Source organism: Varroa destructor, unplaced genomic scaffold (genome assembly GCF_002443255.2).
Source record: "Varroa destructor unplaced genomic scaffold, Vdes_3.0 BEIS01000003.1, whole genome shotgun sequence".
Taxonomy (NCBI): domain Eukaryota; kingdom Metazoa; phylum Arthropoda; class Arachnida; order Mesostigmata; family Varroidae; genus Varroa; species Varroa destructor.
In genome coordinates this window covers 25,421,956-25,435,667 of record NW_019211456.1, presented here as the reverse complement: position 1 = coordinate 25,435,667, position 13,712 = coordinate 25,421,956, and the positions used below count along the sequence as shown (strand labels likewise).

General features: G+C 41.3%; 1 protein-coding gene across 6 annotated transcripts in view; it reads left to right on the top strand.

The window, feature by feature from the left end:
• Positions 1–5,924: 5,924 nt before the first annotated feature.
• The window catches only part of LOC111246829 (uncharacterized), a 108,454-nt gene continuing 100,666 nt past the window's right edge, over positions 5,925–13,712 (top strand). For 2 of the 6 annotated variants that reach the window (XR_002671817.2, XR_015323529.1), the window contains exon 1: positions 5,925–6,695. The gene's annotated coding sequence lies outside the window, so the exon portion shown is untranslated. Of the gene's footprint in view, positions 6,696–12,082; positions 13,107–13,712 lie in introns of those variants that run through there. The other 4 variants (XM_086983400.1, XM_086983394.1, XM_022797073.2 and 1 more) reach the window with 3 other exon arrangements.

The window sequence follows — 13,712 nt, the reverse complement described above, 5'->3', positions numbered from 1 at the left end:
TCTATTGCTTTAGGTACGTTACTTGAGACATCATCCATTCTTTTCCACTGATCCACGCCTCCATTCGTGAGACAGGGCAACGGCAATAGGAAGGGAACAGATACCGATCGATACGTCTACAAACAATGCTATGGTAAAATAACGATCCCGATTTAAACTTCGATAAGAACTACTCGATGATAAGTAACTCGAAGGGAACGACGTAAATAATGATAGTAATAATACGGGTTGCAAATTAAGAGGATCTCGGAGAGAGGACGCTTTGATTGGAGCAGCAATGTTTTGCATAAAAGTTCTGGTGTATATATGGTAGAATAACTTAATGTCAAAGTGTTATTACAATTGCATACAACTATGCAACGGAAAATCGCTTACCATGGTTTCAGTTAGACGGCTTTCATTACGTACAGGGATAAACATGACAATACTGTCATGTTTACGCACTGCTTTGCCCTGCACCGCGTTTGCCTTTGAAACTGTGTGGAAAAAAGGGAAGTATATGATGATTAGCACATGAAAATAGCTTCACATAGCGCCAAACAAACAGTTTTAATAACATTAACGTTCCTTTAAAAGGTTTGAAAAAAAAACAATAATAATAGTTATTGGTACGTTATTTTGCCTTTTATTTGCTTGCGTTCCAGCGAAAGAACATCCTTTTTTATATACCTGTGAACGTACAGATCATGGTACTCGCACGTCCCGCTCAATGCAGCTGAATCAGGCGCATTTGAGGGTTTGTGTGTGTATTTGTATCTGTGTAGTCTACAAATACATCGAGGCGTAATCGCTGATCTACCTGTTTTTATTTTGGATAGCTGCGGGTAAAAACGATATGATATTGATTCAGTTCTCTCTTCTACATTAATTACGATATTATAGATTAGACAGACTGCTCGGGAGCAACTGCGTTGATCGTCTGTGCCTGCAACAATAACAAAAAAAACATGGAGCCTTTTTTGACGCAGAAATGGATGAGCTTGTAGGTTTAGAGTTTTAAGCGATGTTTGAATTTCCGTATTGACTGGAAATATTTCTCGGCTCCATTATATTATAATGTATTATATTACGTAAAAAAGTAGTGAAACAGAAAAACGTAAACTATTTAAAGTTGGTTAATACTGTTCATAACTGAGATCCATTCATACACTGAGTGATTCCAATGTCGTCGCGTAGCATGGACCCGTGGATCACATACGCACCCACATCTAATCTTTGAAAAGGCAAAACCAATGGATAAAATATACTCACCAACTTTTCAATCTTTACTGCGTTCTATTAATATACACATATCTTGACGATAATTAGTTCATTTATATATCTTCAAAACTATTTTTGGACAAACGTCACGGCAGTTAGCAAATGAACCTTCGATGAATGCTTAACCATCATGCTTGACGCGAAAAAAATCACTAATTTAGAAAAATATTTTTATTTTTTAAAAACACGCATTGCTGCTGTCGCAATAGCTTGGGTAGCTGATAAGTGGCTGCAAAGAGCGGAGGCAGGTGGTTCGAGCTCAGATCACTTCAAAATGAAGGCTGTTTTTGATGAAACTTTCATCAATAACGTGTACTGGAAAAACGGGTTTGCCCCTTTTGTTTCTTTCTAGACCAAATGAGCCTCCCTTGATCTTCAGGTAGAATGCATCACATATTATTGTGGAAAAAGCGTCTAATGATTTATAACACCCATTTACTGGAGGAATATCGTTAAACGATATTAAATGAGCTCGTTATTCATGTATCTACGTAGAAACGAGTCCGCTCTAGCTCTTAATAATTTGCCCTGAAACATACAAACTCCGAAGCGATCCATTTAAGACTTTTGTTACTCATGCAATGGTTCAATAGAATATGCTACTCGATGCAGATGAAGCACGCTACGAAAACGTTTACCCAGAGCCTTACTAGCTATCGCGTTTACGTAAATGAACCGCTTTTTACTGGCTAACGATGCCACCAATGGAGTCCATCGACCCAGCACAAGACCAGCCTCGTACAGCTTACTCGAACCTATACGATACCGCTACTCGGCCTTGTACTACGGAATTTTACTGATTAGCACTCTATGATATTCTAACAGTAAATTTATCTACGTTGTCAAACGACTGAATCATTGTATTACTATAGGAATCGTACAAAGCAATTAAGCCGTTGTCGTTATCGTTCTCTGCGTATCCATGGATCGGTCGTGGTTCCCTTGATGATTTATTACGGTGTTGATTTTGCTTGAAGTAGAATAAATATATACGCATACAGCCTGAAACCAATACGGCTTCATGAGCAAAAGATTGAATTTGTTACATTATTTACCATCATGTTCGTCGTATACATTGGCATCAATAATCTAGTCACCGGAGTCATTTGTGAGCATATTTCAACAGGCGAGCGATCCCTCTCTAGCGACATCAGTTCAATAGAGGAAATACGCGTCTGAGATAGCAATCAGGCTCGGGAACGATTCATCGATAGACAGATTATCAAAGTCTGTGTTAAAAGGGCAATTTACGGAGGGTAGCAGCCATAACCAAGACGAACAATATCAGCCACTGAAACATACTCAGAACCAAACCACACTTCTTTCTGGGTTTGCATACAAGCATTTATTCGACCCATTCATGATAACCGGCTCATGGTTTATGCGACGACCCCGTAATAAGATCATGCTAGCTCTATATCGAATGCGACTCATTAAGAGCTTTCTGCTTAATATTCCAGATATATTGAAAAGTTATGCATTTCAACTTTGAACCGAATCCAAACGTTTATTGAAGCGGCAGTAAGTATAAAGCATGTAATGCTAAAACAACACGTCAGTATCAGGATATGTTAACATTAAAATTTACTAGGATGTACGCGTTTCTATGTCGTTTCTATACCGACGCACGCCATCTGTGCACGAATAATAGCAAGCTAGTGTTTGTAGCATGAACTCCTACAGAAGACGAAACTTTCTGGCATCAGTGAGGATAGAAACCTCACAACTGCAATAACAAACAACAAAAATAACATGGCTCAATAGTTCTCATGTAATATAACTTAGTGTAATGGCTTTTATCAAACATAACTTGCTTCACAAATTAAACGTCTAACTAACGTTTTTTTGAGAACATAATCTAATAACTTGCGCTAAATTTACGCATCTAAAAAATGCTGGAAGTTTAGCGTCACTCAAATTTACAGTCAACGCTCCGTTTCGTAGAAAACAACGCAGTGGGCCATATGGTCCCTGTCCATATAGCCCCACCCTTCTCTACATATATATATATATATATAGTAAAGCATATTCCACCAAAAACCGTTATATTTTCTATTTTCCCGATGAACGTCTTTAGTATTTGCTTATCTTGCTCACAATCCACTCCTTCTAATAACAAAGCTTCATTAAGGTGAACGACATTTGAGGTTCTCATCACTGGCATCGTTTTTTTCATAGTGTTATGCCTCTGATTTCTACAGTTATTATTGTTGCTACCATAATCACTGTCCATGCTGAAGGCTGCTGAGCCGGCTTCACGTTACGAATTATATGACGCACAGTTGTTACCTACTTTTCGCTTCCTATTCTACTCCCACCGTGAGGTCTTTGCCTTTCACATAGGCCCCTTTCGGCTTTGTTGTTATCGTCGTTGTTCGGGTTATATATTTTTTAGGCTTGCGGTCGTTGTTTTTTTGTTATTTGTCAAGGAATTTATGCAAGTTTACTTATATCTCAAGTAGCTCTGCCTCGAAGTCTGGTAAACGATAAATGTTATTTCATATTGTTTATATTGTAAACGGATACATCTCTAATGTCTGTTGTTCAGCTCGTTTGTAATTGTTTTATAGTCAACATGATAATTGTAGATCTAGTAGGTTAAATATATTTCAGCGCAGGTCGTTCGGCCAATAAAATCAGCAACAGCGGTCGTCTGAATACAGATACCTGTCCCAATAAAAAATATTGGTAAATCGTTATCAATACGCTAAGAGTAACAGGTCTTATCACACATTTTAATAAACAAAAATCGAATGTGCGGTTTAATTATCAACTATTTGCCTTTGCCCTTTGTCGCGAGCTAACTTGGGCAAACATATAGAATAAGTCAGTGTTAAAGCTTCTTGATTTAATCATATAAGCTCTTCATTATGATAACTGTTTTGGTTACGTCTGTAAAATACGTTCAACTTAATTATCACGTTAACGTTTAGACAAAGCTAATCGAACTTTATGCTACGAACGCTCCGGGACTCTAGTCCTAAGTCGACCCAACTAAGTAATCTACGACTAAAAACGCTTTTTGATGTTGGTCACCAGTCGGGAAAAGTTGACTTTTTTAAGTAGAAAACAAATGTTTCTATTCACACAAATTGTATGGTACACTATATATATAATATTGCAACAAACGAATTTCAAGCGGACTTCATTCCGTAGCAGACATGAAAGGGCCTGTTAAATCCTGTGTTAAGTGGAACTTACCTCTTTACTTAAAGCAAAGCGTTACAAAGTTCGGATTTATATTGATCTAAAGGCATGAGTTCATTTCGACTCCGTCCTAAAATGTAAAAAGGGGGCCCCGTTTGGGTGTCTAGCGAATTTGTGGCCGCCTGGGTCCATTATGCGCTGGACCGATAAGGCAAGCAAATTATGTAAATAAATTGGTGCTTTTATATTTAAGTCTGGAGTAATTATATTGAGTTTTAGTCTATATAGTTAATAAATTCACAGGACGAAATTAATTATTTTAATTTTAGTCACTGCGTTTCAGTTTAACCGTTGAGTTCGCGCGCCAGATAGGCGTTCTGTAGGGTTGCTGGATGCTTAATGTTCCTAGAACTTATAAATTAGCGCATTTACTAAGATTTACTTAACCAAATCCTGTATATCTAGGCCTTTCACAGAAGAAATTTAAAAATTGAAATACAGAAAAGTGTTTATTTATGCAGCCAGATTCGGTTCTGAAACGTTTCTGCCATCTAACTACATTTATTCGGTTTATTCAGATCACACGTTTAACACTTATCTTTTAAGTCGGGCCTTAGCATCTAAAAAACAATAGAGCCAGCCGGCGAACGACATCTGTACATAGATGAGTTACATACAGCCAACACTGTTAGACCTTCGATTACTTTCGTCTTATTCATTGTTTCCTACGTCGATGTTTTATTAATAGTCATCCGTAGTGCCTTAAAGGCTCTATTCGTTTCCTGTTGAGAATGCGACGGCAAAAATGGTTCACGGCTGTAGACCTACCTTTTGGTCATTAGTACCCTAGTTATCATCATCATCATCATCATCATCTTCAGTACGAGGGTCGAATCTGCTTCTTCTGTTTGCCGTCAAAGTCCGCAGAGCCTTAGGTCGTTTTCCTTTCCACATCGATTGGTCGATGCCCAATTTTCTTCTTCTCTTCGCACGCGTTCTCTCGGTCACCATGATCACCATCGCTTCAGCTGCATCAACCTATACAGCCGCAGGTTGAAGAGCGCGCTTGATCAACTTGTCCGCCTCGTCGAGATCGACTGCTTAAACACCCCATCAGGATACGTGACAACTTGGGAGTCCTGTTGCCGTTAAAGGAGCAATACCTCGTAGGTACTACGCGAAAGCACGAGCCGACTGCCTACTGCCTGTCACAGTTAGACTTTAGTTCAGTTGAGAGCTTGAGTCTTCAGCGTTCTTCGCCCGTCGTCGCTTTGACGCGCCAGCGGTGCACGTCCCTTTCCCTGGCACTAACACGGCGCTCTGCGCTGCTTGTTCGTATACGTTGTGCTGGCCTGATAGTGACGCTGGTGGCGGCTATGACGCTGCTGCTAGTGGCGCTCGGATGTTGCGATGTGTCGCCGTATATCCTCTCGCTCTCGTTCAGCGCCGCCGGACCCAACAACGATCTGAACGACAACGCTGACGGCGGACGCAAGCGTTTCATCAGGCGCGACAGAACGTTCCCGGCCGCCAAACAGCGCGGTCACGCCGTATCCGATGTTAAAATTTACGACAACAATGGAAAACTGCAGCAAAAATCTTTAAAAGCTATTAACAAGACGTCAACGACGCAGAATTGGCCAACCTGGTGTACTTCAAACTGTTAACAGTCCATCAAGGACGACATTTTAGATTGTCACGCCTAAGACAAAGAAACGTGTGCTTTTAGTAGACTACAGACAAAGTGACTTGTAGTTGTACATATGTAAGACCATTTGGATCTTGGATACCCGTTCGTTCTGAATCCTGTACAAAGTGCAATGGCCTATCGTAGAAAAGCTCACTACCTTAGCTGAATTAAATACCTATCTACTTGATTTAGTTACTAGTGTCAACCAGCTCTGCTGAACAAATTAAACGAACAGATTAAAAAATTAGTCACTTTTCATACGTGAACACTTGCCGCTCACGGCTATATGGTTACCCGATGTGCCCACGTGTAAATTTATGTATTTTGGCCGAGCGTTGACTGTGTGAGTTTATATGTGCGTTCGCGTGTACGACCAACTTTGACCGCTATTCTAACTGGATACCGTCTGTATTAAGCATCATCGAATAGTGTGATCCTACAATAGTTCGCGCAGATATAGTTGGCTCAGAAAGCACGTCGCTTTTCCGGGATTCGCACTGTATTTGGATACCATACTCTCTGTTGTTTTGGATACGACCATAACTGGCGAAACACGTCACCCTCGCTGCCCGTCGAAAGCCACATGCCGTTCTAAAGAGTAAGTAAATCACGGCGTAACTCTTCAAACTTACTAGTTGAGCATTGCAAAATCACAACCTGTACAGTGATAGACTTTAGCATGACTGGGAGCAAGACAAAAAAGTACACCTAAAAAAAGTCATTTTCCTCTCCGAAAATTGTGGGAACATGTGGTGCCAGCCTGTAAATCAACATAAGATTCTTCTATCTTAGGCTACAGTTTGACCGTATCGCCGATGATTCGTTTACTGTATGAGTTCATCGTCACTACAGCATCAAAGAAAGACACTCGTAGGTTAATTCCGAACCAATCCGATCCTCGCCAGTTTTACCTTATTTTTACCAGAGACTGAGCATAATTATATTAAGCTATTGAAGACAGTAAAGAATAATCTTAATGGAGGAGCAAGCATATATAAACTAGAGCTTTCGGCATCCTGCACGTGATTTGAGGATCTTTTTATTTAAGTTTTTGATCTTTTTGACGATCGTTATAGTGCCGAAACAGCATAAAACTGCCGCAACTATTGGCGTGGCCCTCTGGTATGCCACTGCAAATTCAAATCGAGGCACACAATTATATAATACAATAATGATTGTAGCTCGGTAATGCAGAATAGATTCGGTTCTGTTGGCACCCGTAACGTGCGTGCTCCTAACGCGTGCCTTCGGCAGCTAATAAAGCTTCTAGAGGAAAAATGGTCGCTGACCAAAAAAAGACTAGCAACAACAATAAAAATAACAATATGGCAATGGACGAAGGAGTCGCGCGAGTTCTAATTGGAGTCACTACGTCATTCTACGCTATAGGACATTTTGCTACTTGGCCTCGTATCTTCCAGTCTCGTTGCCTGCTCTTGCCATTGTTAGTGCCACCGGTGTTGTTCCTGATGCAGCAGGTCCATCGCTGCTCCACACACGAACAATGAAGTCTAAGAGAGGTCACTATCAACAGCGCCACGGAGCTGCAATGCCTTGGTACACGAGACACGAGCAAATCGAGCTTGTATATGTATTTTTTACTATATCTCATATATATATATATACATAGTAGAAGTCATCTTTATCAACGAGTCTCTTCCGCTTGATGATTAGCCAGACGACTGAACACAATGACGCAGTAAACAAGGGTCAGTCCGTCGCCTAGTGCATGATGCCACTTTTTGTGACTGCATAAGTATATTTATTACACATGCACATAGATAGGCACCAAGATATGAGATTTATCTGTTCGCAACCTAAAGATGATGATTGTAAGAATCAATGTAATGCTGGGAAATGGATTTAAAAAAGGGGGTAATAGCGGTAACCAGTCTCACCAGCTTCTGTCTGATCGTTCTGAGGTACATTGACATCATGAGACACTCGAGTCTCTGGCAGCATTGCTACCGCTGCTAATGGCTGAATCGTTACCTCTATAATCTATATATCATACGAAGCACCCGGTCCAACCCAGGCCACAAGTCCAGTGTTAGTAAAATAGAATGTTATCGCCGCTGACCTGGGCAGGCTAAGGCCGTTAGACCAATTTTCCCCTGCTTCATTCTAGAGACATTTCTTCGAACGTTAAGAACTGTACCGTGTTGTCGTATGTTGTTATCGGTTTGTGTAGGTCCCAGTTTGCTCTTACTGCACTTCTACCGTTGCTGACCTGCCGACTGTTACTTAGCAATAGTCGCTCGCGTAGCGTAATTCCCTGTAATTCGCGCCCTGCGTGACTAGAGTTCATTACCATGCACGTGCAATTTTCCTCTTATCTATGGCACAGCAGTTGTCAGCAGGCAACGTTAATGCGTCGCCGTCGCCGGCGTCTAACAGCTCTATATATATAGTTTGTCGCGCCTGCTTCTCAAACTAAATGCCGTTGTTGAAGTTGCTCTAAATTGTTAGCCACTGGGCGAACTCGTATCATCCCATTTACCTGTCCTGTTTGGTCGTAGTCTGAAAGAAAGGCGTTCACAGATGCGCATAAGGCAAACGATATTCGCCCGGTGCGAGACCGACCCTCATGCCGCTCAGAGACACCGTTTTCGAAGATAACTACAGCAACAACAACAACAATAATAGTAATAACTATATTACGAGCAGAAATAGTGCAAAAAGGCAGCAAAGATATCGACCGCATTAACAGCTATGGCAGCAACATCGCCATTGTTGTCCAATGGCACAAGACATATTTATTGAACAGCACAAGCACAGTCGTCAACCACCAGGAGCAAGCAGACGATTTTTTTCTGTTGATCATTTCCCCTTACGCTTAGCTGCCGCTGTGGGTATTGTAATTTCAAATCTTCGCGACCCATTGAAAGCCATTAGCACGTCATATTGTCGTTGTTCGCCATTTTGACGTGGTATCAGTGGACGTAGTAGTAGCAGCAGTGACTGCGGCAGTAGTATCAACATTAAAAGCGGATGAAGATCTTCACTGCATCAAAGACAAAGGCGTTACATTACCATCTCGATCGTTGATGGTTTGATGGGCTTGTTTTATGCGAGCGACGGTCTACGACGTAAACATAGTATACATATATATATAGACCCTATCAAATAGGAATCTCGATTGATCATCACAACAGTAGCAGAAATACAGCGCCTGCGGCTGAAAGCTGAATAGTGGCATCAATGACGGTTGCACGAACGGTGGCATGGTAGGCGCAATGCGCGAAACTGAAGAAACTACTAAAACAGGCAAAGAAAAGGTAAAAACACCATGTTGCTAGGTGTCACCTAACGGTCTGGAATGCACATTGATATTAAAACGATACTTGTCTCTCATACAGCCATGTGATCTAAACATTTGCTATGAGGGCACTAAGGAGATTATTGAAAATGCCCAAATTTTACAACGCCAAATCTATAAACATTTAGACGTCCATCGCCGCCGCTAATGTTATCACAATAGGAAGCTGCTATGCCAAGTAACGCTTCATGGTGAGCCATCAGTCGAACGACGGTGGACATGTTAATGGACTAGAGTGTAAACGGCTGTTTGTCACAACGCAGAGAAGCGAACTACATTAGTGCAGAATAGCTCGAAAGATTGGTTCAACGGTGGAATACCTAACGTAACACATTGGTGGAAAATTGCACCCCCGTATGACAACGATTATAATTTGCCAGGCTGTCATGACCATGCACTCCCTATTTTGTACGATACAAGCCATTCGGTGATAACCGCTTCCCATAAACACAGAAGGAAACGTACCACCTATACCGTTAAGAAGAACAGCGTTCGATGGGTACTTGGAATAGCTTCTAATTAGAGTTGTTCAAAGAATTGTTATACATGAATTGACGCATAATGCGTACTATCGAAGCAAAAATAAATGCACGATTCATTTTTTGCGTTCTTCTGGGAAGATGTATATCACAAACTTATTTCTTATAACATATAGACAAAACGCTCAACTTTGTTTTCACCCAACACCGTCCATTTTTTTTCCTTAACAGCCATTTTCAACGGACAAATACGAAGCTGAATAAACCTTAAATACAAGTGTCTATGCATATCGTCCATAGCGTTTGCCGAAACCGTTCGTTTGCTCTTAATGAAATCGGCTGATCAGGCGAATTCGATGCGTTGCTGTTTAACTCAGGGGGGACAGTTTCTGATTGTGCTGCCGTCATCTAACGTGCTCATCGTGCATCGAGAGTTTTACTCAATTGTTTGCCGATTGTCGTCTGCTACACACAAGGCTACGGAATAATATCGAATCGTTCCACGACTAATTCTTATTTACCGGCAGTTTACCGGCTACCGTAGGCGACCACCTGTACGAAAATGCGTTTACTATAATGCTGTAATGGTTTGTCGTCAACGGCATTGGTCTCGTGAACCGTTGTTTGCTTTGCGCTATAGAAGCAGAGAGAGATCCGTCTATTAGTGGCCACAGCCGAATCCAGCAATACTTTTGGGAACGGGTTTGCGTTCGATTTTAACAAATGAATCATATGTGCCATAACATCACTACCATTATCATCATCAGATTCATTAAAGTCATCATTTCGTCGCGGTGAAACTCCAGATATCACGGTCCGTTCACGGATAGCCTGGGCGCATTCCCTGTGCGTATGCACTGAAAATTGTCCCTCACGCTCTTTTCTTTGGGTATCCTGTTGCCCTTTGCTCGAGCGTTTATCTACATATTATTTTCACAGCTACCGTCTCAAGAGGCAACTGGAATATCGAAGTTAAATATTATTGGTTCAAGACCAGAAATCTCGTTATAACGTATGTGAGTCGCTGGTCAAGTAGATCGACTTTTGTGATCATACGCAAACTCGCGGGGGCGTCCATTGAGAGAGAGATAGGAAAAAAAAAAACAGAAAAGGCTGTTATAACAGTTTTGTGCTTAAAATTACGTTGCCATGTTTGCTATACTGATTCGAAATACTGATTCTGTCTAGTTCGATGTCGATGGGTCACTTACAATTGATGTGACAATAGACGCAAAAAGTGCGCTGTCTATGTGTTCTCATAATATCCAAACAGAATATATCATATATAAATGATAGTACGAATAGCGCAGGTAACGAACGAACTCTTTTCTACGCTGCGAAATGAATGTTGAGAGGGACGACAAAAGTCTCGTGTTGAGTTCTCTGTTTCTGTTTATAAGTAAACGTACATTCAGTTACCATTTACATGATCTGAAAAATACTTAGATATACTTAAATAGGCTACAGTGCATCAACACAATAATTTGAATGAACTTCGTATATTATTATTCGTATATTTTTAACTATACTAAAATTAAAAAAGGAAACTACACCCGAAAGCTGTTTAACATACAAGTTGAGAGTAAGGGTTATTACGTTTCTAAGTCAACGTGAATTAGGCTGAAGGCTAAGCAAATTTAACCCTATGGACCTTGTCTAAAGTCCATCTTGTTTCAAAAAAAGGCAATATATCTACTGAAAATGATATAGGTAATACTTTTTTTTCTATGTTTCTAATTGTTTTCGTATGTTGGAAGCTCTAAACATCAAATTAAAAAGCAAATTAATTCTCTTGTGGGTTCAACGCGTTTTTTCAGACACTACCTAACTCCCATTAGAGATTCTACTAAAATACGAAATTTAACTAGCTCTTGTTACCGCCAAGTCTCCTGACTTCATCGTTATCATAGTCGAATACATTACAAGCAATTTCGCTCGACTGTTGAGGTCCATTTGTAGAAAACTTGCCGCTCTGCACCGCAAAACCGCCCAACGCTCGTAAGTTGCGCGAGACCTATTGTACCGTCAGAGAGTCGAGGCAATCACCTGCGATTTAATTGACTGTCCCTCTTGATGCCGCTGTGACCCTTGGCAGTGTCCGCTGGGGCGTTTCAAAATGGTCACTGCCGCCGTTCGGCCTATAGGCTCGAACAGTTAAATCTATTCGAAACCCTCACCGATACTAATCCACCCGAGTACACACTAGGATTGTCTGCCTGCCAAAACGCTGGGGAAATTCGTTAACGCTTTCTGTAACTGACTGACTGACTGACTGACTGAACAACCAACCGTTTTGGCAGCCCCCGAACAATGAATTCTCAGCGGTTCACCGAATCGAATTCCTTTTTTGCGACCCTATTGTGTTGTGTACCACCACCCCGTGTACATGGTACTAAACCTTTTCAGTGCGACACAAATACTAGTTTCTGGACATGGATTATTAGTAGCAGACCCACAGCTGCTGCTGTTGTCCGCTACATACTTCACGTTATCCGTGGAATAACATCCCCATTTTTCGTGCGCGATCCGAGAGCCTTGCTTTATATTGACAATTTAACCGCCGCATGCTACACGTGTGACTTCCCGTTGCCACTTACTCAGCTCTAACTGTACGACTATAATAAATATATAGATAAACGTCCCCTGTGTTTATCTGTGTGAAACAGTGGAGTAACTTCGATGGGGCTGTACTTAAGGCCACCGCCACCTTCGATAAAACATGATATCGCGTTGATCTTCTAACTGCTCGGGTGACAGCAGCAAAAACGGTAGTGAAAGCTGTCTACAGACCATACAAACTATAAGAACTGTAGTATACTAAGCAAATCATAGGGTTTTTCGAAGCAACCGATAGTTCATAACTAGTTAACCAATAGCCCGCTAAGAAATCAAGCGTTGAACTCGGCTGTGTTAGTTTATACCGCTGAGCATTTGATTTTGGTTAGTTTCGACAAATATCAGGCATTGAAAAAATGCCGTCCACGTCTACAACGGCGCTAGTAGCGCTGCAGCGGGCCCGGACGTTGTCATATCCTAGAAAAATTCGAATTGGAGTTGATCGAATCGAAGTATCAAGTACACGGACGCGTTACCACGTGCTGGGGTAACACCGACCGTTCGACTAATGGATAACGTCGCTTTGATGTCGTCTATTGGACGTTGGCAGATTCTTCGTTATTGGATTCTCATCTGTGTGTTGGTCACCAATTGCGTATGTCTCGCTTGTCGTTTATTTCATTCCGGTTCATGCTTATACGTTCCATACTCTGCGCGACGCATCGTCACTTGTCAATAGAAATTGTATCATGATAGAGATGAAAATCAGGCAACGAAAAAGGGGCGCTAAATAGAGCTAAAAGTAGAAGGGGATATTAGGGAGCGCTTATCCAGGTTGCTCGTCCACTGCTTCTTCCTGGGCTGAAATGCGTTGTCCACGCTTGTGACAATGCTGATGATCGATATCACATTCTGGGAAAAACATCGGTTCTTGTAGCAGCCCCTATTGCTTGTCGATAGTAGCCTATGTCGTTGAAATAATTGTCTCTGTTCGTGATCTTATATGTGCATGTTTTTTTTTTCTGTATTAGCCGACAAATTCATAGGATACATGCATCCGCTCACTACAAGAGGATTCTGCTCTGTTAACGTATAGAGGCCAGCCGACAATTAACAATTTCAGATTAGCGGCGTATGCTATGGTAGCTGTTCTCGATGACAAACATTTGTTGAAGCGGAATACTTATTTTCAATTTGTATGTATTGTAGAAGAGAGTTGAGCGTGGCACTATTTGTTCATGGGTCACACGTTTGAGCCTGA